This window comes from Melospiza melodia, chromosome 4 (assembly GCF_035770615.1).
Source record: "Melospiza melodia melodia isolate bMelMel2 chromosome 4, bMelMel2.pri, whole genome shotgun sequence".
Taxonomy (NCBI): Eukaryota; Metazoa; Chordata; class Aves; order Passeriformes; family Passerellidae; genus Melospiza; species Melospiza melodia.
Genome location: NC_086197.1, coordinates 15,219,047 through 15,244,824, shown reverse-complemented (window position 1 = coordinate 15,244,824; position 25,778 = coordinate 15,219,047). Strand labels below are relative to the sequence as shown.

The 25,778-nt window shown below is 41.2% G+C and overlaps 1 long non-coding RNA gene across 2 annotated transcripts in view; it reads right to left on the bottom strand.

Moving 5' to 3' along the window:
• LOC134417131 (uncharacterized) overlaps nucleotides 1–25,778 on the bottom strand; it is a 202,265-nt gene that overhangs the window by 16,089 nt on the left and 160,398 nt on the right. Inside the window, exons 6-8 of one of the 2 annotated variants that reach the window (XR_010027508.1) lie at nucleotides 25,481–25,561; nucleotides 8,071–8,207; nucleotides 6,310–6,380 (exon numbers count right to left, since the gene is read on the bottom strand). This is a non-coding gene — a long non-coding RNA (uncharacterized LOC134417131). The remainder of the gene's footprint in view (nucleotides 1–6,309; nucleotides 6,381–8,070; nucleotides 8,208–25,480; nucleotides 25,562–25,778) is intronic. The other variant, XR_010027509.1, reaches the window with a different exon arrangement.

Genomic DNA, 25,778 nt, shown 5'->3' with positions numbered 1-25,778 from the left:
TTCTGCCAAGGACTGAGGAAAGAGAATAAAGTCGACCTAGGACACCACTAGGATCAGTTTGCCAACTCCTAACATTTAAACATCTCGAAATGGAGCGTTCTGTTCCAGAAGTGTGGTGAGCATGTTCTGGGTTGGTAGTGCTGGGGGGCAGGGGAAGGTGAAGTGTTGATTTTTTTTTTCTCTCTCCTTTAGACAAACACACAAATACACATCCTTCACAATTTATGTGATGTGCAACAATATTAATTTTGTCAGGTTGTACAAACATTTATCCTAAGAAACCAAGTCTTTATACTACTTGCATGAACTCCCAATAAACAGAAGGTTCCAGCAGACCTACAGTGGCACCTTACCTGAAAAAAACTTCATTGTCCAACTTCATCTCAACAAAGCTTTCAAAGGATCATAAACATGGAAGCAAATATTCACACCTTAAGAATTCCATTGGATTTAACACTTCCAACCTGCCAGATGAAAATCTTCCATAGCAATGATCCATGCCATCAACAACTGAAAGTTTAGGACCAAGCTTGTTTTCTTGAAAGAAAAACTTGTCTTATACCCATCTGTGATTGTTTTGCAGATCTACAGAAGGTGTTCCACTTCTGCAGCAGGGCCAAAACACCTTCATCATGCAAAGCAGAACCCAATAAAGTGTCCCCACCATGATGCAAAATAGAGAGAACTCTCACTAATCAGCACACAGTCTGAAAAACACAGCCCAAATTACCCAAATCAAAATCTAAATGCAATTCCAGACTCAATATTCTAAATTGAAAGTGACTCCTATAATTACAACTGTATTATAACTATAACTATCCATATTTAAAATTATAGGTTGAGTAAACAAGACAAAAGGAGGGAATGGAATGAAATAGAGAGAAAGAGAAGAAGGACCTCTGAGTCATAGTAAGTCACAGATTTTTCCAATTCAGTAATATTCACAGGATGAAAGAATCATTCCTCTTCCTTACCAGAAGCACTAAGCTCAGGTGAGCAAATACCTAGCAGGAGAAGCAGTTGTTCAATTAGTAGAAGTTTAAAAAAGAGACGAATCAGAGTGTCTCATAGAATTGGAAGATAGAGAGGACTGGAAGGACAAAGTACAGGTCAGCGTCTAAAGGCTCATAATTCAGGGTTAAGAATAGGATTTTCTGCTGTTAGACAGAGATGTGACAAATGGCAGAGGAGATAGAAGTTCATGTGAGATTGGTCAAGCAAGAGAGAAATTTGAGCTATAATTATGATGCAGATGTGAGAAATGTGATGTAAAGTCTGTTGAGGAGGTTTCCAGTAGGGAATTACCAGTAAGTAACAGTGGAAAGGCTTTTTTTGTGCTGATGGCTGGAGGTCTACTTGCCCCCTTCCATACTTCCAGAGAGCCCTCTCTGACCACCCCAAAAGGCTCTGCTGCTGCTCCCCTGCTCCTGGGCTGAGCTGCAGGGTCAGCCCTGATGTGGCACTGCTGGCCAGCTGGGCTGACTGGACAGCATGGAGCCTCATTGGGGCCTGGAGCAGGAGCTTGGGAGCTGTGTTTGAGCTCCTGAGCTGTTCTTGAGCTCGTGAGCTGTGCTTGAGCTCCCACACTTGCCCTTGGCCCCACATGAGTGGCACTGCTGACCCTGACCCGTGGTCTGACTTCTTGGCTGACCTCAGACCTGCCTCATTGCTATGGATGTGTCTGGAGCCATTGGGCTGCATTTGACCCTGGTGGCTGCCACTAGATGTGCTCTGCTCTCATCTCTTCAGCCCCCTGCCCTGCCTCACCCTTGATCCCCAGCTCTCCTGCCCTTGCTGTGCCCAGATGCAGGAGGAGAGAATCTACCTGGAGCAGTTTCAGGGTGATGAGAAGAACACAAGGGAGACTGCCAGAGTCTGCTTTGGTCAGCCTGGCAACACGCAGCTGAGCTGGAGCACAACTGCCTCACTAAATATCTCTAAGGTAAGCAGGCAGAAAAAGGCACAAGCTAAAAAAGGTGGCAGTGTCAGCATGAAAACAAATATCTTTTGGAAAGTAGACACAGATTTCTTACACCAAAGCAGCCTGCATCTTGAAAGGTCTGTTAAGAATCAGTGCAGAGAGAGCAGGAATGACAGCTTTGAGATGGAGCTTGAGCAGCTCACAGAAGAGATGATATGACAGGGAGAGCAAGGGCCAGATCCAAGGTCTTTTTTGTGCAATAAACACAGCAATGCTCAGCACATCCCTGGGGCTGCCAGCAGACTGGGGAATGGGGATACCTGAAGAAGCCAAACGTTTTTTTCTCACTTGTCTTTTCACTACAACCTTTGTGCCCCATTTCCCTGCATATTCCTGGCACTGTGACTCCACCACAGGTGGCTAAGGGGAAGGAGAGAGAAGTCCCCATTTATCTTTTTGGTAAATTCCCCCTTGTTTTAAACAATTTTTTTTTTTTTTTTTTTTTGTATTAGCACTACCAAGCTCATTTGAGGTGTGCCTGATTAATTCCTTGGTGTTTTACCTGGTGAATACTGAAGTTAATTACAGTCAGTGTGCTCACAGCAATGGACCCTTTTCTCTGCACTGTTCTCTCACAGTGAGCTAAAGAGAAAGCCCGAGCCCATATATGAAATCCTCATTCAAATACTGCATTCAGTCAAGCAGTTTAAAATTGCTTTGAGGGAGGGAGGGAGGAGAGAGGGAGGAGGCTTTGGGGGAGTGTGGTCCTGTACTTGGTGACTGCTGCAAGCTGGAACAGCACAGAGAAGGAAGGGCCTGTTTTTTGATATTCATAGCAGGGAATTTAATTTAAGGCTGGTGTGTTGCTGGTTGGAAATATGTATTAAATACCCAGATGCAAGAGAAATGGGTACAGAAAACAGCAAAATAAATACAGGATATTGGCTCATCTTTGCAGAGCACTGATTTCCTAAACCTGGCACATTGGGGATTCACTGCCTGCCCTGATTTTGTGTGTCACTGATTTGGCTAGGATCTAAACACAGAGCTTCACAGCCACCGTCCCAGACCCAGCCAAGGCTGAGCACAAAGCAGGCCTGAACAAACCAGCAGGCAGACTACAAAGGGAGAGTGATTGTTCTGCTTAGCAGCAGCACTGTTTCTGCTATGCTTAGCATAGGAACAAGTTAATTTGGGAGCACAGTCTTCTTAAAAGGAAGCACTCCCCAGCCCAGCATCCCCAGGTTTCATGCAGTGTGCTGCCCTTTTTACCATGCATGAGCCATGGATGTTACTCACAATGCAATTTTTTACTACTCAAGTAGTATAAAAGCTTCTGATAAAAATCAGCTCTCTTAAACCTCTGCCTGGCATCTTATTAAAAACTGACATCATGTTTGCCTGTCATCATTGGCCCACAAGGAAGTTTCTGCCATGATTTAATAAGCACGAAGAAGGATTTTACTGTTAAGACAAAATAAGAAACTGCAATATCAAAACACTCATACAATTTTTCTCCAGTGCCCTTGGTCTAAAATACTTGGTTTTAACTGACTCTCTACAGAGGTAAAGATAGATTGTGAGCAAAAGACATGTCTAAAAAATATAGAGCCTCTAAATGCACATAAGATGTCCACAGCTTCATCCATATTAACAGAGGTGTAGTGTGACTGTGTTCACAGGGGTCTTAGGATGAGGGAAGAGATGAGGATATGACTCCATATTTCAGAAGGCTTGATTTATTATTTTATGATATATATTACATTAAAACTATACTAAAAGAATTGAAGAAAAGGTTTCATCTCAGAAGGCTAGCTAAGAATAGAATATAATGGAATGAATAACAAAGGTTTGTGGCTCTGACAGAGAGTCTGAGCCAGCTGACTGTGATTGGCCATTAATTCCACACATCCACATGAGACCAGTCACAGATGCACCTGTTGCATTCCACAGCAGCAGATAACCATTGTTTACATTTTGTTCCTGAGGTCTCACAGCTTCTCAGGAGGAAAAATCCTAAGGAAAGGATTTTTCATGAAAAGATGTCTGTGACAGTGTAGAGATCATCAGTGTCCAGAAACACACCCCAAAACAAAACAGTTCAGCAGCTCAAGAGCCAAGAGCAGAGCAAGGAGGGGGCACCTGGGCACACTCACCATGCTGAGACCTGCAGTGTCCAGTGGGACCTGAGGAGCCTCAGGGTGAACAAGATCCCTTGGCATGGGGATGCAGGGAATTGTCCTGCCAGCAGCACAGCACAGGCACCCACATTCTCTACCCAGGTGTGCAGGCAGTTCTGTCAGGAAGGAAGGGACACAACATTGTCTCTCCTTTGCTGCAGTGACCACCTTCAGATGCTTTCACATTTCCTGGGGGCAGCTAACATATATTAGAGCAATTTTCAACCCCCTCTAAGACAATCAGGGCACCCAGCACTTATCTCTCACTGCTGGTTTAAGCAGTGCTCTCCTCACCATGAGCTGCTACTTTGCTACCCATGGCAAGCTATGCCATAGCTGTGAACCACCACACTTTGTTCTCCTACATTTTTGTGTTACAGCCTGCAAAGTGCCACAAAAGGAGGGCAAGCAGCCCCTTGGACCCCCTGTTTCTCACCTGCCTGGGAGCAGGGGACACTGTGGCGAGCACGGGGTGAGAGGGGGAGAGCTCCTTCCCTCCCCTGTGCAGCAGCAGAGCTCTGAACTCTGCTCTGGGCTCATTCAGCAGAGCCAGCAGCTGCACAAGGGCTGAATGAAGACCCAGGAGCCCGGTCCCACACTCGGTGTCATGCAGGCAGTGGGGCAGTGCTGCCCTTCAGCTGCCCCAGGGGCCAATTCCAGAGCCATCAGCTGCAATGGATGGAGCAGAGGCACCGAGCCCTGCTCGGGCATTCAGGGCATGAACAAAATGAGTGCTGGATATAGCACCCTCATTCAAATAGCACAGCATTTTAGCACCAGAAATAGTATCTTTCTCTTTTTCCTTTTTCTTTTTCTTTTTTTCAGAGAAACTACTGGCAGAGAAAGATGCAACTTAGCATGAAAATAAGTATCAGAATAAGGCCCTAGCTGAATAGTCAGTACTCTGCATAATTCTCTCTTTTCATCCCCTAAGCCTAGATCCTCTCCAAATATTCAGATCAAAATTTGCAAAGTAGCTCCAGCATTTTGGCCATCAAAGTAAAAGCTGGAAAATTTAGATTCTGCATCCATCATAACCCTCTACTTTGAATAAAATCAGCTCTCTGATTTTGCCATCAGGCTAATCATGAAGTCTCTGTCCTTTTCTTTCTGTCTCTCTGTCAAAGATCAAAGAGCCACAAGAGATATGCTTGCTAGGAAAAAGAAATATACCATTTTAAGGAATGTATTCAATTCCCCTCTCTACTTAATTATTTTTACATGCAACATTTTCACCTTCAGCATATGAAAAAGCATGTAAGGGAAAGGACAGAGAGAAAACCACAAGTCAGGATAAACTGTGGCATGATATTCCTGCCATTTAATGTCAAAAGTCTGTTTCAAAGATCCTTGCATGCGTTACAGAGTCTACATTTGAATGACACATTGCTAGACAATAGAGAACATCAGCAGAGGGAAGTAGTCTAAAATTATAACTGAAAATTAAAAATTACAAGCAAAACTACAGAACAGGAGACAAATCCAACTACATAACTTTCATGTTAACTCTCTGGGCAGTACAGTAAGAGGGCCAGAATACACTCCTATCAAAAGCAGTGGGAATAACCCTTAGAGCCATCTCTCTCAAATCACAGATGAATTCAAATGGGAAGAGGCACGCAACAACAAAAAAAATAGTTGTTAATGCATAAAACTACTGTATGACTTCCAATAGCTGGACTCAAGAACCCTGGTTAAATACTGACTTTCTTTCAGAGTCAATCAGATAATAAGACCCCTTTAGAAGCACAGAATAGTTAAATTCATCACCATAATTTAATTGTAGAAGGTTATTAAAGAGCACTTCGACTCCCCTCCTGCTTCGGCGCTGCTTTTGTGTATTAAACTCAGACTAATCAAATTGCAGATTCCAAGAGTACTGTATTAGTCATCCCCATCCCTTTTAATTTGTTTAATGGCCTCCTTTTTTCTGCCCCCTCTTGTGTGTGTGTTCTGACTGGCTGTGCAGCGCTTAGGCTCACGACATGTAAATAAAGAATGGATAGGGGAACAGTTCGTCGAAAAGAATAAAGCGTGCCTCCATTCTAAAGTTACATTTGATGTCAGCGTAATTCATGGGACGTGTACTGCAAGCAATGGTGCTTATTATTTCTGCTTAGCTGTCTACAGACACAGGAGGAGAGGGAGAGGGGAAAAAAAAAAAAAAAGGAAGAAAGGAAAAGAAAAGAAGTCTGAATTTACACTTACTGCTTCAAAAGCCCTTTTGTGCATCGCCAACTTCTCCTGGCTGAAGATGCAGTATTTTGCCAAAAAGTCGACTGCAAGAGCAGACAAAAAAGGATAAAATAGCTCATAAAAGAACTCCTTTCCCTACTTTTCCTTAAGAATTTCTGTGAATTTCCATAAAGAGAAGGATATTTTTAGATGCACAACAACACTGGCCACAGACACCTCTTCTTGCAGAAATTTCACTTTGTGGTTTGCTTCTTGTGTTTTGGTTGTTTTTGTTGTGTGTTTTCTTTTTTCTTTTTTTTTTTCCCTTCTCTTTCTTATTTGGAAAAGTCTTTTCACCTGGCCCAGGGCACGAAGTCAAATTTAGCCATGAATAGGAGATGTTTAACATGTATAAAGCATAAGAGCTTCATCCTGGTCAAGCAGTAGTCTGGGAGTGTGGCTAGAGCTTGTTATTTGTTTTAAATGTTAAAGAAAAGGACCTCTCCAGACTTGTGATCTGCAGAGCAGCATCCTCCATAGGTTCTCCCAAATATGCCACTAGAAATCAAATTCCTTGGGTTTGCTCCAGTCAGAAGAAACAGGTATACAAAAAAGCTTTTGTCTTTCAGTATTAAGCAGCTATATCACAGAAAAGACAAACCTTTTCCTATTTCTCTCTCTTAATGAGACCACGTAGGACGTCATTAAAAAACACCACTTAGGATTCCCTATCCTCAAGGTTTTTTGCTTGTTTCCAGGCCTGTCATCCAAGAAGACTAAGTATGAAGTTGCTTCCTCACACCTAACACAGCATGAAAAACCACTGGGAGTAGGATGAGAAAATTGGAGGGGAAACTCAGGTCATGCCACAAACACAGGCTGAGCTCATGGGTTCTGTGGATGGTACCAACTCTGTCACCTCTGCATTCAAACTCCTCCTAATACTTACTGGTTCCTTTCCAACCTCTTTCTCTGAGTCCACAGACTGCCATTTCTATCACCTCATCATCACATTCATAGGAAAGAAATCCTATTTTCACATCAAGGGAAATTGCTAGGAAATTCAGGACCTGATAGGGAAAAAGTGTTGGGTCTCAGCTTTTCCAATTTCTTGTTCATTTAGAGTGAGAACTAGAAAACAGAGATAATAATTTGCAAAATTGTCCCAGAATAAAATCTGAATTATTATCATCATCGTTATCAGTAAAATTATTTTACTGTAAAGAGAGAAGGAGTGATTCACAATGTGATGGCAATGTGGTATTCTGGCTGGTATCTAAACAAGCTTACAACATAAATCTCTTGTTTCCTTTTAAAAGAGTACATTGGTGTTCAGGGTGTGTTTTGGGGCATGTGCAAGGAAGGTTCCTATTGGGAGGGAACGTTCATTGTTTGTTTATTGCTGTGTCCTAAAGGGTACAAAAGGACAAATAAAGATGTCTGAATGGCATTGTTTCTTATCCTATATACTCCAGATGAACCAAATCTGTGTGATAAAAACAACAAAAATATCTTGGCTTTCCATGTCAAAACAGCAGCAGAGATTTCTATTTCAAGCACAAATTGACAGATGCTCCAAGATTGTTGTTATCACATGGTGTTCCTTCTAATTCCAAACTTAACTGTGATGCTGAAAGGAATGAGAAAACTATTTTCTGGCCAAACTGGTTTTGCATGGTCTAACTGTCAACATCTACGAAAAATTAAATCAAAGACAACCAATGCATTAATGGTAGAGGTTCCAGAAAAGATTTGTACTGTGCTTAGTATTGAGCATTTCCACAGGACCTATACCTGTTTTTGCCACAAAAGTTTTCAGAAATTGCCCTTTTTTTGTCTGCACATGGTCATGGACTTGGGAGATGTAGATGTTCCACCCCTCTGGGAAGCATCACGTCTGGGAAGATCTGCATTGGCGCCCTCTGGTGATCCTGGAAAACAGCAAACCATGAAAGAAAAGCTGTCATTTCACTTGTAATAAAACCTTGACATTTCTTCTCACCTAATAATGATATAAAGTTGCAACTTCCTTTACATCTGAGTGTTTAATCAAATTCAGGAAGCAATTAACAATTCAGGAAGCAATTAACGATTTCAGGAAGTGAAAGATGGAAGGTCATGTCTGTTCCAGAAATGGAGGATCAGGAAAGAAAACTTCAGTACTTATTTAAGCAACTTTTAAGGTCAGATTAGTCTCCTAAACCATCTACTCTGCTGAATCACAAACGCCAAAGGATGTCATATATTCCTGTGTAACTGGTCCAATTATTTGTACCTAGCCAGAGCACAGATTTCAGGAGGACTTTCCTGTTTTCATCTGAAGCTGGCAGAATATGGAGAATCCCATGTGGATGTAGAGTTTATTATTTCTAAAACCAGTTTTTGGCTTACATGACACTTGAACTTGTTTTAAATCTCAACAAAATCAGTTTTTGCAAGGTTAAAGAACCCTTTATGTGTTATATCCTCCCTGTAAAATGACTTACATGCTGCAGTAAAGATTATGCTCTGAGAAAATGAAATTAGGTATTTCTGTCAAACATTTTTACCATTCCTTAAAAGATTTTTCAGTGATTCTTGTCCTCCCTACAAAGAGTGGCAGCTTTTTAAGACATGGACAACAAAACTGTACGGACAGCTTCACCAGCGCCATTGATCTCCTCTAACTTGTTCTTTTCCTCCAGTATGGCCAAAGAGGCAAACAAAAAGCAATTTTCCACTCTAATCTTGGGCAATAATTTCAACTTTAGGAAACGGATTTTCTGCAGCCATGTTCCCCATGCATCTGTTTCTCTTCCTTTGTTTATTCTCCCCATCCCCAGGAAGTTTTAAAATCGTTGATCAATTTTGACCAAGTGAGACAGAGGAGTAGAGGGCTGACAGGAATTAAGTACCTACAAGTTTCATGAAAATAGGCAGCAGAGTAGAGGGAGGGAGGGAGGCCCTATTAATTCCCTCATTGAGGGAAAGACCTCAGCATGAGCTCAACCTTTGTTACAGCCTGGAAATCCACACGAGAGAGAAATCCTGGAAAGCAGCCATCATTAGTAGCACTGCTCATGGAACCACCTGTTTAATTAATTATTCTCTGCTGCAAAGAAGCGTTTAAAAACAGCTCCATAGCTTTCAATATAAGCTTGCTTGCAGTGCCCCCAGTAGGAGTCACAGGGACTGAGGTCAGGGGGAGCTGGTGCATTGTACCTCTCATAGTAGATACCCTAAAAGGCTGCTAGAGGTCTCTGGGCTTGGGCAGACCCACATTTGGGTCTGCCATATTTTTCCTGCTGTTGCTCAGCACTTTACAGCCAGGAACATTCTTCTGCCCTCCCACCATCAGGCTCTGTCTCCTCTCACTGCCTTTACCAGGGAAGGAGCCCACTGTGACTGCATGCCAAGTCATGCTCAGGCCCTTACTCTGTAGCTACACAGTTTGCACAGAGGAGAAAAAAGAAAAACCAAGAAAAACCAGCTGCCAAACTCAAAATAAATCCATCTCAGCCTGTCTGTACTAAAGCAGCATCGTGAACAGGTGAGATGTTGGAGATAGAGAAAGCATGCACCCTTCAGGCTGGGCTAATTAGTCACCCTTTACCAAATATGAAGTCAGAGAATCATAGAACATCCTGAGTTTAAAGGGATTCACAGGGACCATCAAGTCTAACTCCTGCCCCTGCACAAGAAAAGCCCAAGTCTTGATTCCAAAGCAGGTAAGTGTAGCCATGATATTTGCTGAAAAATCCTTTCCTTAGGATTTTTCCTCCTGAGAAGCTGGGAGGCCTCAGGAACAAAATGTAAACAATGATTGTCTGCTGCTGTGGAATGCAACAGGTGCATCTGTGATTGGTCTCATGTGGTTGTTTCTAATTAATGGTCATTCACAGTCAGTTGACTTGGACTCTCCGTACAAGACACAAGCCTTTGTTATCATTTCATTCTTTCTCTATTCTTAGCCAGCTTTCTGATTAAATCCTTTCTTCTATTATTTTTGTATAGTTTTAATATAATATATATAATAAAATAATAAATCAAGCCTTCTGAAACATGGAGTCAGATCCTCATCTCTTCCCTCATCCTAAGACCCCTGCAAACACCATCACAGGTAATTATTCCAGCTTTGCAGAGACACAGCAGCAAGGTTATTATTTCCTTAGGTACAGGTAGAATAATGAACTTTCACCCAATGCTGAGAATTAAACAGGTTGTTTTTATTGAAAACAGAAATAATTCTAACAAAGTATTTCAAAGAGGGTTGCAAAACTAAAATTTAATCCCTTCAAAGAAAAAATAAGTAACTAGAATACTTTTTAGTCCAATATTTCTAAGGTCATACCTCAAAAAGGCACTTGAGAGCAAAAAAAAAGCTTTATTACTAGTGCAAATAACAGGAAAATTAGTATTTAGTTCTTTGATCCAAGCTGACCACCACCTGTAGCATTTACTCCATGCACTCAGTTGTGCCTGTATATCTGATTTCTGAACTCCTGTGTGCTTTGCAGGGTGCACAGGGCACAACCCATGAAAAAAGTCAAAAGTTTGCAGAGAAGAGGGCCCAGCAAGTGGGTGTGAACCAGGGTAGTGAAGGAAAAGGCCAGGCAAATGCAGGAGGGTTTCAGATACATTCAGGGGAACACCCAGGCATGGGGGACACTTCCCTGGGGATTCTGTGGCCCTGCAGAGCTCATGGCCACGTCAGCTTTGGCAGCACGCCCCATTCCCGAGGAGGGGAAAGTGGCTTACTTTGCTTTTGTAAGCTAGAGCTCTCATACTTGTAGTAAGCTTCTCATATTAAAAGAATATTAAAATTCAAAAGTCAAGTACTTAAAGGCCAGGAAATTACGGAAAATACTACAGTATTACATGCTTAAAGGCTGCATCATGATGCAAGAAAGAGGGTAAAAGTCAAACTATACAGGAAACTTTAGCCTTGTCATTTCAAAATATTTCAAAGCAAGAGAAAAACTGAGGTAGCCATATCATGAAATCAGCACCAACCTCTATTCCTACCCTGCTCCATAACTTCCATTTACTTTTTAATTACATTTGTTGTCTGTTCTTTAAACTATAAAAAAGATCTTATAACATTTTATGAACATCAAAAGATGAACCCTCTTAACCTTCCCTGAATAACACATTTTTCCCCATTTTACAGATAGGGAAACCAAAAGATTAAGTAACATTTCCAAAGCCAGTGAACAGAGTGGTAGCAGACACAGAAATCACTGCTCTTCAGCACTGTGCTTTAACTGGAGACAATGGTCTCCCATGGGATATCTGTGTCAGAGCTTTGAAGGACATCAAAGTACACCAGGCTGTCAATAGAGATAATGGAATAATTGGCAACTGTGTCCAGGATGCTTTTCCTTTCAGGAAAGCTGGATTAGGATCTTCAGCCAATTAAGTAATGCCGTTGACTGGGCAATCATAGATGTTTATAGACACATAGAAAGGAAACTACAAGGGAAAGATTAACCAGAGGCTCAATTAAATTCTAAAATCAGTATACTACTCACAAGAAGCTGAAGAAACTTTGCTGGAGTAGACACTAACTTATGGTGGGACTTGGCCATTAAAACATCAGGGTTGGGAACACAAACCTTCAGGCTCCTGGCAATAATTCTGAATCAACTTACTTGCTTTTCAGAGCCAACCATCTCATATGGAACCGGGGATCAGACTAATATTGTATAAAATATATAAACTGAATGTCAAAAGTGTATGCAAAGGAACACACCCCTCTTCCCAAAAATCAGCCTCTTTTAAAGTCCATCAATATTTTGTAAATGCAAAGGGATTAATTTCTCATCTGCATTTGAAATACTTTAAATTTTCATGTTTTTAACCAAAATAAATCCTTTTAATGTACCCTATTGCAAGAAAAATATGACAATGTATTCAATCAAAAATGTTTTCTAAATGGGGCTGTCCAACACTTTTCCAAGTTTTCAATGTTTTCCATGAACTATGGCAGAGATAGATTTAACACACCACTACTGGCAGATAAAAGCACAGAACAGGTTCAAGAGTCTGTAAAGTTTGTACTCCCATGTTAAACAAGTAAAAAAATTGAGGCACACAGCAACACTTTCATATGAAAGAGGAGACCTCTTTTGTGGGTTATGGGGGTCCAAAGGGCACCCTGTTTTACAGGGATCCCCAACAGGCAGTCCTGTAACTTCCAGGTGTGGAATCCATGAGGCATTGTAAATAACTCACTTTATTCCCCCTTAAAAAGAAACACACCTTATAAATTTAAGATTCAGACTTTGATCTGGAACTAGTTTCTCCACTCTTCTCCCCCCTCCTTCTTTCTCTCACCCATACACATACACATAGAAATCCTAATATTTTGGATACCTCTTGCTAGGTTACACAAATGTTACCTGGTCTTTGCAAATAAGGGTGTGGATGTCATTGTAACAGCAAGGGGCAGCCAGGCCACCATTCCCAAAGCTCTGCCATGAAAGAGGAAGGGCCAGGAGGGGAAAAATTCAACTGTCCACCATCAAACTCAAGTGTCCCTGGGCAATAAATATATAAGCACAATGTTTTCAATAACGATTGTGCAGGTAAGAGAAGACTCTCAGTAAAGCAAGATGAATCTGAAAAAGGTGTGTTCTCCTCCCACACGCCCCAAAGATGGGCAGGACAGTCTACTTCACAACACCTTGATAAAACTTGCACATTACCATATTGTACAGCTCAAGCAATTATATCTGTTATAAAGAAATAGAAATGCATTTCTCTCAGGACCCCATTCTCTTGGACAGCTTTAATTTTTTAGCGCCACTTTTTCCTTTGCTAGCCCAGCTGCCAAGGGTGGTCATGCTTTCCTTTTATAATTTGCCTTCACTTCTGCCAAACTAGAAGTAGACCTGTACCTTTCTACAGCCTCCTAAAGACTTTATGCTGACTTTTGAAAATGTCTGGCTCTATAATATCAGGCAGGCATTCTGATTCATGCTACCCCTGTCTCATGCTTCCCTGGTTAGGCACAAGTTCAACGAGGATTTGCAGAAAGCTAGTATGTTTAACCTCATTAGGTCTTACCCTTTCAGAGTGTATTAAAGTTCAATAGCATTGTAGCTTGATGCCTGGCTTTGCAACTAAGGTTTCTTTCAAGATGCTCTGTCCACAGAGCTGTGGGTCATTAGACACTTTTCAGTTTCTTACCATCAAAAATGCGTCAGCAGGAAAAGCCTCAGTGATCCTGCTTTATAAAAACAAACAGGCAACAAAACTCACAACAGATACTCTCATCTTTGGCACTGATGTGAAGGTTTACTAGGGAGTGAGAGAGAGCTTGGGGGCTTAATTCTTCACTTGCATGAACTTTTGGGGTCAGCTGGCAAAATCTTGATCAAATCAAATCAATTCCAAGGCAGGGCCTGTCTTGTCAGGACAAAATGGGAAGCCTTTTGTTTCTGTGGGACTCGGGCCTTATCAGCTCATTCTGTCACTCATACTTCCTCAGCCCACTTGCAAATCCTCCTGGATTTACTGCAGATGTATGAAGCTTGCTGGAAATAATAGTACAAGCAAAGAGGCTAGTCCAGCTATTGACTCCAAGCTCTGGGTAATACCAATGGGAAATTATTCACACAAAAGGTGCGCTGGGGTGACAAATGAAGAGTGTGCTTTGGCCCTTTGGAGATGCTGGCAGCTTGGACAAAGCCAACACACTAATGCCAAACAGCTCCCTTTATCTGATTGCATGCTGAGCACTTGCCTCCCCTTCCTGATACCAGCACCCTGCTCACCCCTCACACCAGCCTGTCATGCACACAGGTTGCTTTCTTCTATGCAGTCTAGCATGAAACGGAAATCTACAGCAAGAACTTGTCTAAAAAAGCATTATCTTCTCCTTGCTTTTCCAAATACAATCTTTAATGTTTAAACACAGCAAAACTGAATATTCCTCAACAAAACAAGTAGGAATGTGAAGAGAGATTCATGTTTTCTCACATCTGCCACCCATACCACTAAGACAAGGAAACAATTCTTTTGCCCCCTTTTTAATATCTGAGTTTCTTTCTCTCTCTCTCTCTTTCTTTCTTTCTTTCTTTCTTTCTCTCTCTCTCTCTCTCTCTCTTTCTTTCTCTCTCTCTCTTTTTCAATTTTTTTTAGGTCATAAATATATTTCTAATGGGTACCCTGCAGACACTGCATGAAAAGACCAATTTGCTCCTTGGGTCAATTAGGAAGCAATAAAGCACACCACGTACTCCCACAACACTGTTTTGCCCCAAAGAAAGGATGCACAATGAAACCAGGAGAGGCTGAGCCTCCAAACACCTGACTGCTCTGGCTTTTCTGTACATTGGGCATGGCAGCACCATCCAGGTGTGCTGTGAAGGACTCTGGAAACTTGCTGATCCTCATGAGGCTGAGATCCCTAGTCAAACTGTGGATAATTTCAGTACTTTCAGGATTTCAAGGAGTCTTATTAAAAAAATGGTAAGCAACTTTTTACAAGGGCAACTAATGACAGGACAAAGGGAAAATATTCTAAACCAAAAGAGGGGAGGTTTAGGTAAGATTTTGGGATGAATTTCTTGGAAGTGGTTAAGCATTGGAACAGGCTGGCCAGAGAAACTGTGGATGTTCCCTCTCTAGAGGTGTTCAAGGCCAGATCAAATGGGAGACTGACCACATCTAGCAGGCAACGCCCCTGTCTATGGCATGGGTATGGAACTAGATAATATTTGAGGTCCCTTCCAACCTATTCTATTCTATTCTATTCTATTCTATTCTATTCTATTCTATTCTATTCTATTCTATTCTATTCTATTCTATTCTATTCTATTCTATTCTATTCTATTCTATTCTATTCTATTCTATTCTATTCTATTCTATTCTATTCTATTCTATTCTACCCTACCCTACCCTACCCTACCCTACCCTACCCTACCCTACCCAGTCTGTTCACCTGAAGCTCATAAAGTGCTTTGAGGTAAATTTCCATACTGGAAGACTTAAATTATATCAGAAGCAAAAGCTCCTAACAATGGCTTTACACTACTGATTTTAAGAAGAATGGAAAAAAATGCTACTAACAGCCATAAGGAAAAAGCAGACATGCTCAATATATAGCACTTTGGTGTAGTTAGGCAAACCCACCAAATTGCTATATTGAGCTTTTGTTTCATTTACTGATATAAACAAAATCAGAAGGTGATTATGTCATGCCCTCCACTGCAATAGCAGCTAATAAAGGTATTAAAAAGCAAGCACAAAAGTGAGACATCAGCCAACCTGGAAAATTGTTTTCAAGAGTTTTACCAGAAACTGAAGCAGTTCTTTGGCTTCTCATTTCCCAAACACTGAGGAAGCACCAGAGCTGGGAGGAGAGCTAATATTGTGCCACTGTTTAAAAAGGGTAAATGGCACGACCCAGGTAATTATAGACCTGTCAGCCTGACATCAAGCCCAGGCAAAACAGTGCAGCAGCTGATAAGGGATTTGATTAATAAAGAATGGAAGGAGGGAAATATAATTAATGCCAGTCAACACGGGTTTATGAAAATAGATCTTGTCAAACTAACTTGATTTGTTTTCTGGATAAGATTACTGGTTTGGCTGATATAGGTAATGGACTGAGGACTTCTAATGTGTATTTCACTTGGTATCACATAAAACTTTGATTAAAACACTGGAGTAACACCAAACTATCATGCTACCTATTCAGTGGGTTAAAAGCTGGCTGACAGGTCTAAAAACATAATTACAAATGAACAACATTTATTGAGACGTATTTTTGTCCACTCCTATTTAACATCTTTGTCAATAATGCAGAAGAAAACCTTGTCTCTAAAGACCACAGAGGGTCAGTTGATCAGGAGGATGATGTATTATTAAGCAGCCTTGCTGCTGATCCAGACTAATTAGGATCATTTAGCTAAAATGTACTGAACAGACTCAAGCACTATCCCTTAATGTCCTGTCAGACAGCCTGGAAGGCAGGGCTACAAGGATGGTGTCTCTTCCTTATTGCATTATTCAACACATCTCTCTACAAGGATTTCTTCTATCCCAGAAGCTGCCCAAGCTAGGTAAAACACCTACACCATGGCCAACTCACTTCCACCCACATTGCTCCACAGACTGTGCAGTTTTCCATTAACACAGTCCTGGTTTTGTTAAACCCTTTACTGAGATTTTCAGGAGTCCACGGCCTGGGTTTCCTCCTGTTCCCAAAAGAAGGCCCATGACTTTTTCTCTGTATGGATGAGGTACAATATCAGCAGATGACACAACAAAATTGTCAAGGTCTTGCAAATCAGAACCTGCATGAGGCCTGGAGCAGTCTGAGGCACATTAAGGGTCTTTTATGTGGATGATGCTCCAGGTGAGGACATGCTCACAGAGGCTGACCTCAGAAGTGAGCAGTGCCTGCATAACCTTAATATGATATTGATGCCAATGTCACAGAATAACTCTGCAAGTCCCTCTCCACAGCCCACTTAAGAGGGGACCAGAGAAAAGCCATGCCATGCTCAGCAGAGCAATTCTCATAACCACATAATTGTCAGAGTCTCTCTTTGAGACATTGAGTGACTATTCCATGAGACATACTCTGAGAAGCAAAAGAACAGTAAGTCACCCTCCTGGCTTGAAGGGAGGAAGCTGCTCCAAGGGTCTTCATTTAGTGATATTATTCACTAGGGCAAGGATTAGGACAGGGCATTCACAATTCCCAGAAAGACAACACTGAACAAGTGATATCTGAGAGGACAACTTGGAATTTGCCCGTCAAATTGAACTGCTTTCAGTTCTGTGTAAGGCAAAAATGGGTTCATGACACCACAGAAGTAATGATGCAAATTCTGTATGGCACTCCACATGCCTCATCATGGAAACAGATTTATAAGCAGTTGCTAAATTTCTGATTTGGACTTCACCCAGAAAAAAGAAAAATAAAGTAGCTTTTCTGGTTTATTTTAGGATTCTGTTAGGAATAGTTCTATTTTAGACTTAATGCAAAAACTTCTTTCTATCAACACTTTTGGCACTGAACAAAACCTCAGCCTTTGTTATATTTTTATGGGGCCTGTTGTTCTTTGAGAGGTATTTTAATGCATATTGTTGTTTCCATTTTAGCAAGTGTTGCTCATTTTTTCAGAGGCAGATGGTGTTTACTGAACGTTGTTTGTTCCAAAAATAAGCAATATCCAACTGTTCACTTTGGAGGTGTGAAAGAGGGAAGGCCTGATGCACAAACACAGCTTCTCCCTTTTACTTCCCCTTGTTTTTCTTCTGGTGAAAGGAACTGCCAGTGTCTCCTTAGAGCCTCTAAAACTGAGGAGTTTGTGCTGTCACTCTAGGAGAGAGGGCACACAGCTCCAACCAGTGCTGCTGCCAGAGCCAAGCAGTAACAGCTCCTTGGGTGCCAGCTCAGAGGCTTTGTAACAGCTCCTTTGCAGCCCACCGAAGGAAGAAAACTCTTCTTACTAGCTGGTGCTAGCAGTCAGCCTAAATGAGGGCACATGAGAGTCCCTCTCTGGCCAGTAGAGAGAAGCAGGCTTTTTTGGGTAGCACAAGTAGAATGTCTCTGCTGAATATAGAGACAACCTGTAAAGACTCACTTCCAACTTAAGAGTTCTGTGGGCAAATGAGGTTTCCACTCTGCTGAACTCCACTGTGTGTCCCTGGAGTGGAACAGCAGTGCAGAGGCTGCATTAAGTCCCAAGGGATGGATATTTCTGTGCATCTTCAGAGCACCCACTGCTTTTCAGGACTGGGCTCTACCAGAAGGAGGGACATGTGTCAGGGGTGAGAGGACAGACATGTTCTGACTCTCATCTAGAAGTTTGGAACAGCACACAGGAGACAGTTCCAGAGTCAGCATTATAAAAATGAACTGTAACAACCTGAGCAGGGACAGAACTTTGCCAGGATCCCAGGCACCAGCTCCAGACCTGAGGTTTACTCTGCAGGGCCAGGCACAGAGGTCCAGGAGTACCAGCTTAGTGGGGCTTGGAGCTGCACTGTGCTATCCACACACACCTGAAGACACCAGCATCAAGCCTGCCTTGGTATTTGCACCTCTGCTGTGGGCTCCACCTCATTAATCCTCCTCCTGACCTGAATGAGCCAAGGCCAGTTGCTTTCCTTCGATTGGAAAGCTAAAAGGCGTCAATTTTGCCAAACTATCTGGCAGCACACCCTAACATCCTTTGCTAGATAAAGCTCCTTAATGACTCCTCAGGGCAGCTGCTTGCCAGCAGACAAGGCTGAGAAAGGATCTAGGAACACCAGCTACTGAACATTGTCAGATAGGAGAACCTGTGGCATCCTGGAATATTTTTTGTGAATAAAGTATTAAAAAAGAGAACCACTGCAGAGTGCCCTATGATGTTTTTAAAACACTCCAAGTTTGCTTAGTGTTTATCCAAAAAAGCTAATTATACTTGAGGCTTAACGTAAATTGCTCGATAAATAAACACAGAAATAGGAGCTCAGTGACTGCCATGCTTTCTTTAAAATGCTGTTTTGAAGGCTCATTATGCTAAACACAAAAGAGAAGGGAATTTCTTGCAATGCACTTATTAAAGGCACATTTTCTACAGAAATGATTATAGCAGGATGGCACAATAGCATACAATTTTCTTTGCTGGCATTTTCAGTGGGAATCTTGCCGACAGCAAGTGTGGATGGGAAAAGTGGCTGCAGGGCCACCACTTGTGCTGTTAGGAGCTGTCAGCAGTGATTCAGGAGGAGGATGCCCCAGCCCAGAAGAGGAGCACAGGCACAATAAGCACAGCTGACAACAGGGCAAGAAACCCCAAAGCTCATTTTTTGCACACACCCCTATCCCCGTGGTAGTGGAAAAGTTCAAATTCCTGGTGGCACCTCAGAAGATTTACATGGCACTGTTATGGTCACTGACAGCAGAACATCCTGTGGTAAGTCTCCAGGTCTAAAAATGGGATCCAAACTAGGCACAACATAGTTGTGTTTTTGTCAAGACAGCCAGAAAGGTACAATGTGACGTTATGTGGTGCCAATGTCCTCATGCTTTCTTAATGCCACAAAAAGAGTGCAAAGCAGACCTGATACAGGGTGGGGGAAACAAAGTGGCTCAGATGATAATGGCATTGCATGATATACAACTGACAAGTACAAAACTGACCCATTTGAAACAAAACATGACTTTGCCTCACAGCCATGGTACTTCTGCCCAGCAGGAGAAGGCCTGAAGTCAGTGACACCTTGTCATCCACCCACCAGCTTGGGAGAGAGTTTCCAGAGAAGCAGCAGGGAGCATATCTCAGTGGGGTTTCAGTTGTGGGGTTTTTTCTTGTAGAGATGCAACCAAATAAAAGGAACAGCTACCAGAAGAGGTAAACATAAGAATGATAAACCTGAGATTGACCCCTGAAATATCCATACCCAACAGCAAACAGCTGGATATAAGTTTGTCCCCTGTAGTAATTACATATCCTCTGAACAGAGAGAGACATAATTCTCCCAGGAAAATATTGGGAAGCTGTGTAGAAGCTGTGGGAAACTGAGACAAAAGAATTCAAACAATTATTATCTCTCTTTCTGTAACCATTATTTATAGATATAGTTCTCCAGAGTGTGCTATTCATAGTCACCAATAATGTGAGATGTTTCTACTTTAAGACCAATCAAGTATCACCTTAACAAGTCAAATTATAAAAAAATCTGCTATTTTCATTAAATTATTTTACCTTCTGATCCACCTGAAGGCTAGAGTCTTCTTTCCATCCCTAACCCAACAATATCAGTCCCCACTCAAGCTAAACATCTACAGGACACAGATTTTTCCCTGAAAGGCACCAAAAGAGTTCCAGAGCTGCCCAAGCCTTGGCATACACAGCAAGGAAAAGAGGCTGCTGAGGTCAGGAACTGCTCTGGGCAGGCTGTGCTTTTAATGCCTGGCCATGGCCAGGCTGAAGGTCACTGGGTAGATTGAAACGATCACAAAAGAAATTTGTCTTTCACCTTTCTAGTCTCTTGAGAGACTTTTATTTGCCACCAGTTTCAGTCTGATGGAGGTTTTAACTTTGTCAAACTGTTCCTAGGAATTGTATATTAGTTTGCACTGCCTTTGAAATTCGGTTGTTATCCTGAAAGGGCAGGAAGTGGGGATTAAGTCCATTAGATGTTGTTTGAACAACCTGCTTTTCACTCAGCGTTGTGACTCTGCTGCTTGCCAGAACATTTCAGCCTCTTTCCAGGAACTGGCACTGCAAGATGAAGCATGGCTGTCTGAAGACCTGGCATCTGTGCTGACGTTCATAGGTACCACACTGGAAGAACTGGAGAAGAAAACTTGATGGCAGAGGAGAAAGAAGCATCCCTGGCACCATCTTATGCAAGTGGAACACGGAGGACCTGGGTTTCAAAGAAGCCCTCTGCTGCTTGTGGGATTCAGGAGCAAAGTACATTATTCAGCTGGAAAACGTGACAACCTAATCATCCTGAAGGGTACTATTATTGTGTGCTTAATATGCCTTACAGTCCTGATGAACAGGAAAGGCTGGCTGACAAGTGTAGGATGATGTATCTAATGGCTCCATACCACTGTGATGGATCCATAAAAGGAATCTAATTTCACAGTTTGGGGAAAATACAGACTATACAACTGGCTTTTTAGGGCCACAGATTTCAGCAACCTGGACAAATAATTCCAGTTTAGGATATTCTGGTCGTTGAATATTTTGCTTTACTTGTTGATGCCTAATTTAAATTTGGGATGTAATTCTGGAATCTGTGAAGACTTGCACATTACAGAATGCAATTCATGTTTGCTAATCACTGGGTAAAATCAACAAAAATGTTTTCAGTTCTAATCAGATGAAACAGTGCATTTGAAAACTCCTTGGGTCAGGATTATACAGCAAAGCAGCTTAAACTGCATATGCAAAATTTATAACTCTCACATGTGTCCCTGGTGCAGAATCTAAATTTCTTCTGGGCAATTGCACATGACAATCTAATTATTTGATAGACACACATAGATTCAATTGTGTAAAAGGAAGGCTTACTCGGGTTTTGAGTGTATTATTTAGTTTTGAAAATGGACCCTCTGTCTCTTCTGCTATCATGAAAGATATCACTTTATAGAGGACATAACCTTCAGAAGTGTATTTGGGATGATTAAGGGTTATTTGGTAATCACAATCATGTCTGAAATATGGCAAAAGAATAGGAAATGGGGCAGGCAGGAGTTTGATTCTAGTGGCACAGCTACCCTCTTCTCCTTTGATCTGAGGAATCAAATACAAGCTTACAATTAAAGCTCACCGTCTTGGAAAGTGGAGATGATCTGAGCCTTCTTGACTTATGAATAATATGAAACATAGAAAATAGAATATGCTGAGTTGGAAGGGACCCATCAGGATCATTGAGTCCAAATCCTGGCCCTACAAGGGGCAATGAAAGACTTGTGCTTCTTCTTCCTCTCACTGCTCTGCACATTGGGGGTTTCTGCAGTCCTGGCTGGCAAGCCTAGCAAAGTCCACAAAAGTCATGAAGGCCTTCTGCAGAGTTCAGAAGTCCTACCTGAAACAAAAAACTATCTTTCTATTCATGTGAGTCTTAACTGTTTCTTTTACCACTAAGTAACAAAAAGTAAATCATACATAAAGATACAGAACTGTTTCAATTCAGGGAAAAAAAAAAATTAGGGACTAGGGGCGCATATCTTTTGGCCCTTCCCTGCTTAGCAGTCAAGAAAATCAAGATGTTAATACTTCCAAGTGCTGAGTGTTCATACTTTTCAAGTAAAGAAGTTGTCTACCTCACATTCCCAGCATTGTGGCTACTCTCATTTCAGCTGTCTCCCAAGAAACTTTGTACAATTATCTTGATATATGTTATTGGAATAATGAATGTGCATGTTCTGTTCCGTTAGAAGTCTAGAAGAGTCATCTTAGAAGCTGACCTGGCTACCAGAAAAAAAAACCATCAGACAAATCTGTCTAGAATTCATCCCTATCTCATTACAAGTTATGTCTATCCAATTAGTTTCATTTAGCACTTTAATTGATCCATTAGGACGCCTTCAGCTTGGTGACCATTGCTGGGTGAGGACAAAGGACCTCTGAAACAACCTGGGCACTGTATGTGCAAAGAGTCAACCCAATGTAGTTGTTCTTTTTGGAAAACCAAAGGTTTTCTTCAGGAGGAATTTAAAAAATGAGCCAGACAATGAAGGCTGTTGATTGGTTTGCTAGGAGCTCAAAGCAAATACATCAATACAAGGGCCAAGATGATATTTTCCCTTCTAGCTACAGCCAAGCACAATGGTTCTAACAGTGTGGGAATCATGGGCTTTGCTGAATGATTTTAAGAAGTTAAACATAGAATGCCACTGGACATCTAATCCTTCTAATCCAAAATTTATGCAATTATTTATTTCAGTGGGTGATTCCTGTGAATAAAGTGAGCAGGATTTGGCTGTGGTTATGGATAAGTGAAGAGGACACCAAAGCATAAAATGGCAGCTTAGAATGACAGAGGAGCTCCTAACCCTAGGGAGCCCATTTAAGCCAGCCAGCATGGTTCAGACAAAGCACTAAGAGGGGACACGGTCCCTTTCTGAAAAGAAAGAAAGGAAATTGCCCCTAAAAGAAAAATCCATAATCGGGATGACCATCAATGGAAGAGATTCCCTGTCGGTGAGGTACCTTCTTTCGACTGAGAAAATTCCCCACATTTGTTGATTCTGATCCAGCTGGCCTGACTTGGATTTGTAACCACCAGATGCATTGCAAACAACGATGGATATTCTAAAGAAAATCAAAATAAAGGCTTTTTTTAGACCAATAAGTAGCATTCTTGCAGATTGATGTGGAAGACAATCAGTCACAAAATGGATAAAATTGCTGCCCCCCTTCCAAAATATTTAAGACGCCTGCATCAAGCTGCCTTTGGTTTGTATACATATCAGATTATAGAAGATCTGCCTCTTTATAATTTTTCTTAAAAAGGATGGCAGCCTTAGTTCAATAGAGTTAGCGAGACAATCCTTTAAGCTGTGTCAAAATGCCAGTTATCCTAAGATGCCACCCAGATTTGAATAATTTAGAAAGAGACAAAACCACAGAAAGGAGGAATCATCCTTTGACTACTTCTGCTTTTGACACGGCTGCCTCCCTCTCCTTTTAACCAGAGCATCTTCGTCTCTCTATCAGTCATGACAAGTGCCAATCAAGCCTTCCCTTTCTAAGGTTCTGGGGGGAAAGTGAAACATGAAACATTTTCTAACAATCAGTGACCAAAAGTCCACTATCAGTGTGTGGTCTGGGGGAAGCCAGCCTTTTCCTTTTTCACTTCTAATCTCTGACCCACTATTTACCTCTTCTTTTTTTATGTACTTTAATCTCTTTGTTGCTCCAAAGGATCCTAAACAAATTGTAGGTCAGCGTGGATTAGTCTGCTTTGTTACCAATGATTAGTACATTTACTTTTGCTTTAACATCTTCAGCAACAGCTGAATGTCAAAAAGATCCAGCAAGAGTTTGTTTAATCACAACAAAAACTATACTCACATAGTCTTACAATTGCATTGTCAGTCTCAGCAGAAAAAACTGGGATACAATAGGAGACAGTGACCGTGGACCTGCATTGTTAACATGTGTTTTCAGAGTTACTATTCCAGTAATTCAATATTACTACAACCAGATTCACAGTAACCTTCACCAGATCAGGATAAAAATTAAGCTTTAGATATTTGCCTAAGAGCCTGAATTCTTCTCCCATTTGCACAGTAGTTGCACTGGATTCAGAAACATTTTATGCAGCTTGTAGTTGTAGAAATGTATTTAGTAGAAAAGTTATATAAAGTTGCTCAAAAATAATGTAAACATGTGGATCAGAGTTAAAGAAGGGAGTTTTCAAACACTGGGCCAATTTCAAAAAGATGTACAAGGATCAGATCTCTTAAAGCAACTAGATTCAGGTAAGCGTTCTTAAACCAGCATTGCATCTGCCCAGCCTGTGTGCAATGGAGTGTATATTGCTGTGATTTGCATGTAGTAGGCCATAAAAAAATAAAAATGGGCAGGAGAGGAATTTCATTTGAAGTCCCTTGATGCTGAAGTTGCAGTGCCATTAGTAATCACCTTATACATTAGCAAGGCCAGCGTCAGGAAGCCTTTGTATAATGCCCAGAGCAAATAAGATCATCTTTCTACCCTGCTGCCCCACCTTATCTTGCCACATCAAATTCAAGGTTTTTGTCAAAATCACCATCATTTTAACTGACATTGTTTCCCATTCTCCAAACACCACCAAAAATACCAGATCTGGCCCCTCTTTGTTCATGTTGCTGACAACTACTGCCATTGTCTTCTCACACTTATTTGACGTAGGAAGTGACAGTCCCAATCTGAATTATCAAATCCCTACCTTCCTCTGCATCAAAATGCTCCTGCCTTCTAAAACCATGCAAAATCCCTTCTTATTCAATTTTCTATGGGAAATTTCCCAGAAAAATATTACTAGTACAAGGAGTTTTTGGAAGTATGTGATATAACTGACAGCTTAGTAAGGTTTCCAGTTGATTTTAATTTCAGAACTTTAGTTGTTTTAGAGTTTTCACCAATGGTGGTAATGTGATGATATGAAGGTTCATAGCTCAGTAGTTATTGCTATGTTTCTTTTTACTGACAAAAAAAAATGAAACTCATTCTCAGGGAACTTTTAGAAATGTTTGAGTGATTTGAAAATTGTAAAAATATACACAAATACACAGAGCTGTGTCCATTATCTTAAAGAGTCATACCATTTGCCCAATATAGCATCTATGAAGTATCCTATCAGTATGAATATTCACTATACTTAAGGCCAGAAAAAGAATGAACACAAATGTGTGTAATATTGGAGAAAAGAAAAATTCAATCATTGGATTATAAACCATCCAAGATCCTTAAGGTCCCCAAACTGAGCAATCAAAGCCTCAAAAGCAAGTGCTATTTGTAAGCAGCCTTCATTGAGCAACCTGTGAGACGTGTAATAAAGACAAACTGAGAGATCATATGAATAAAACCCAACAGCAAGCATGAGCAGAGATCAGATAATAAAAGGGACTAGAACCCAGGGATAAACCAAGAGTTTATCAAGGGAATCAGAACTGTTTGTTATCAGATATTCAGGCTGGTGCACTTGAATGAGAATTCAAACACAATATATAAAAATTAAGAAAGCCTTAAGGAAACAGTCCTTGGCTTACCTGCACCATCCTGAGTTTTAGGCAATTTTGCAATAAAGTGATTGGCTCAGTTCACCAGGGTGGATTCAGTTTTGTGAAAACCTGCCAAAAAATGTTACAATAAATGAGACTGGGCAAGGACCAAGATGTTTTTATCACTTTCTAAAAATAAACAAATTGATCAGCAAAAGTAACCAAGCCCTTATTTTAGCATAATGGTCTTTACTTTTCATATTATTCCAATCAAAATATGTGAAGAAATATTTGACAGTAACATCATTAGAAGATTTCAAGACCAGTGGAGTAACTGGGTTTTCCT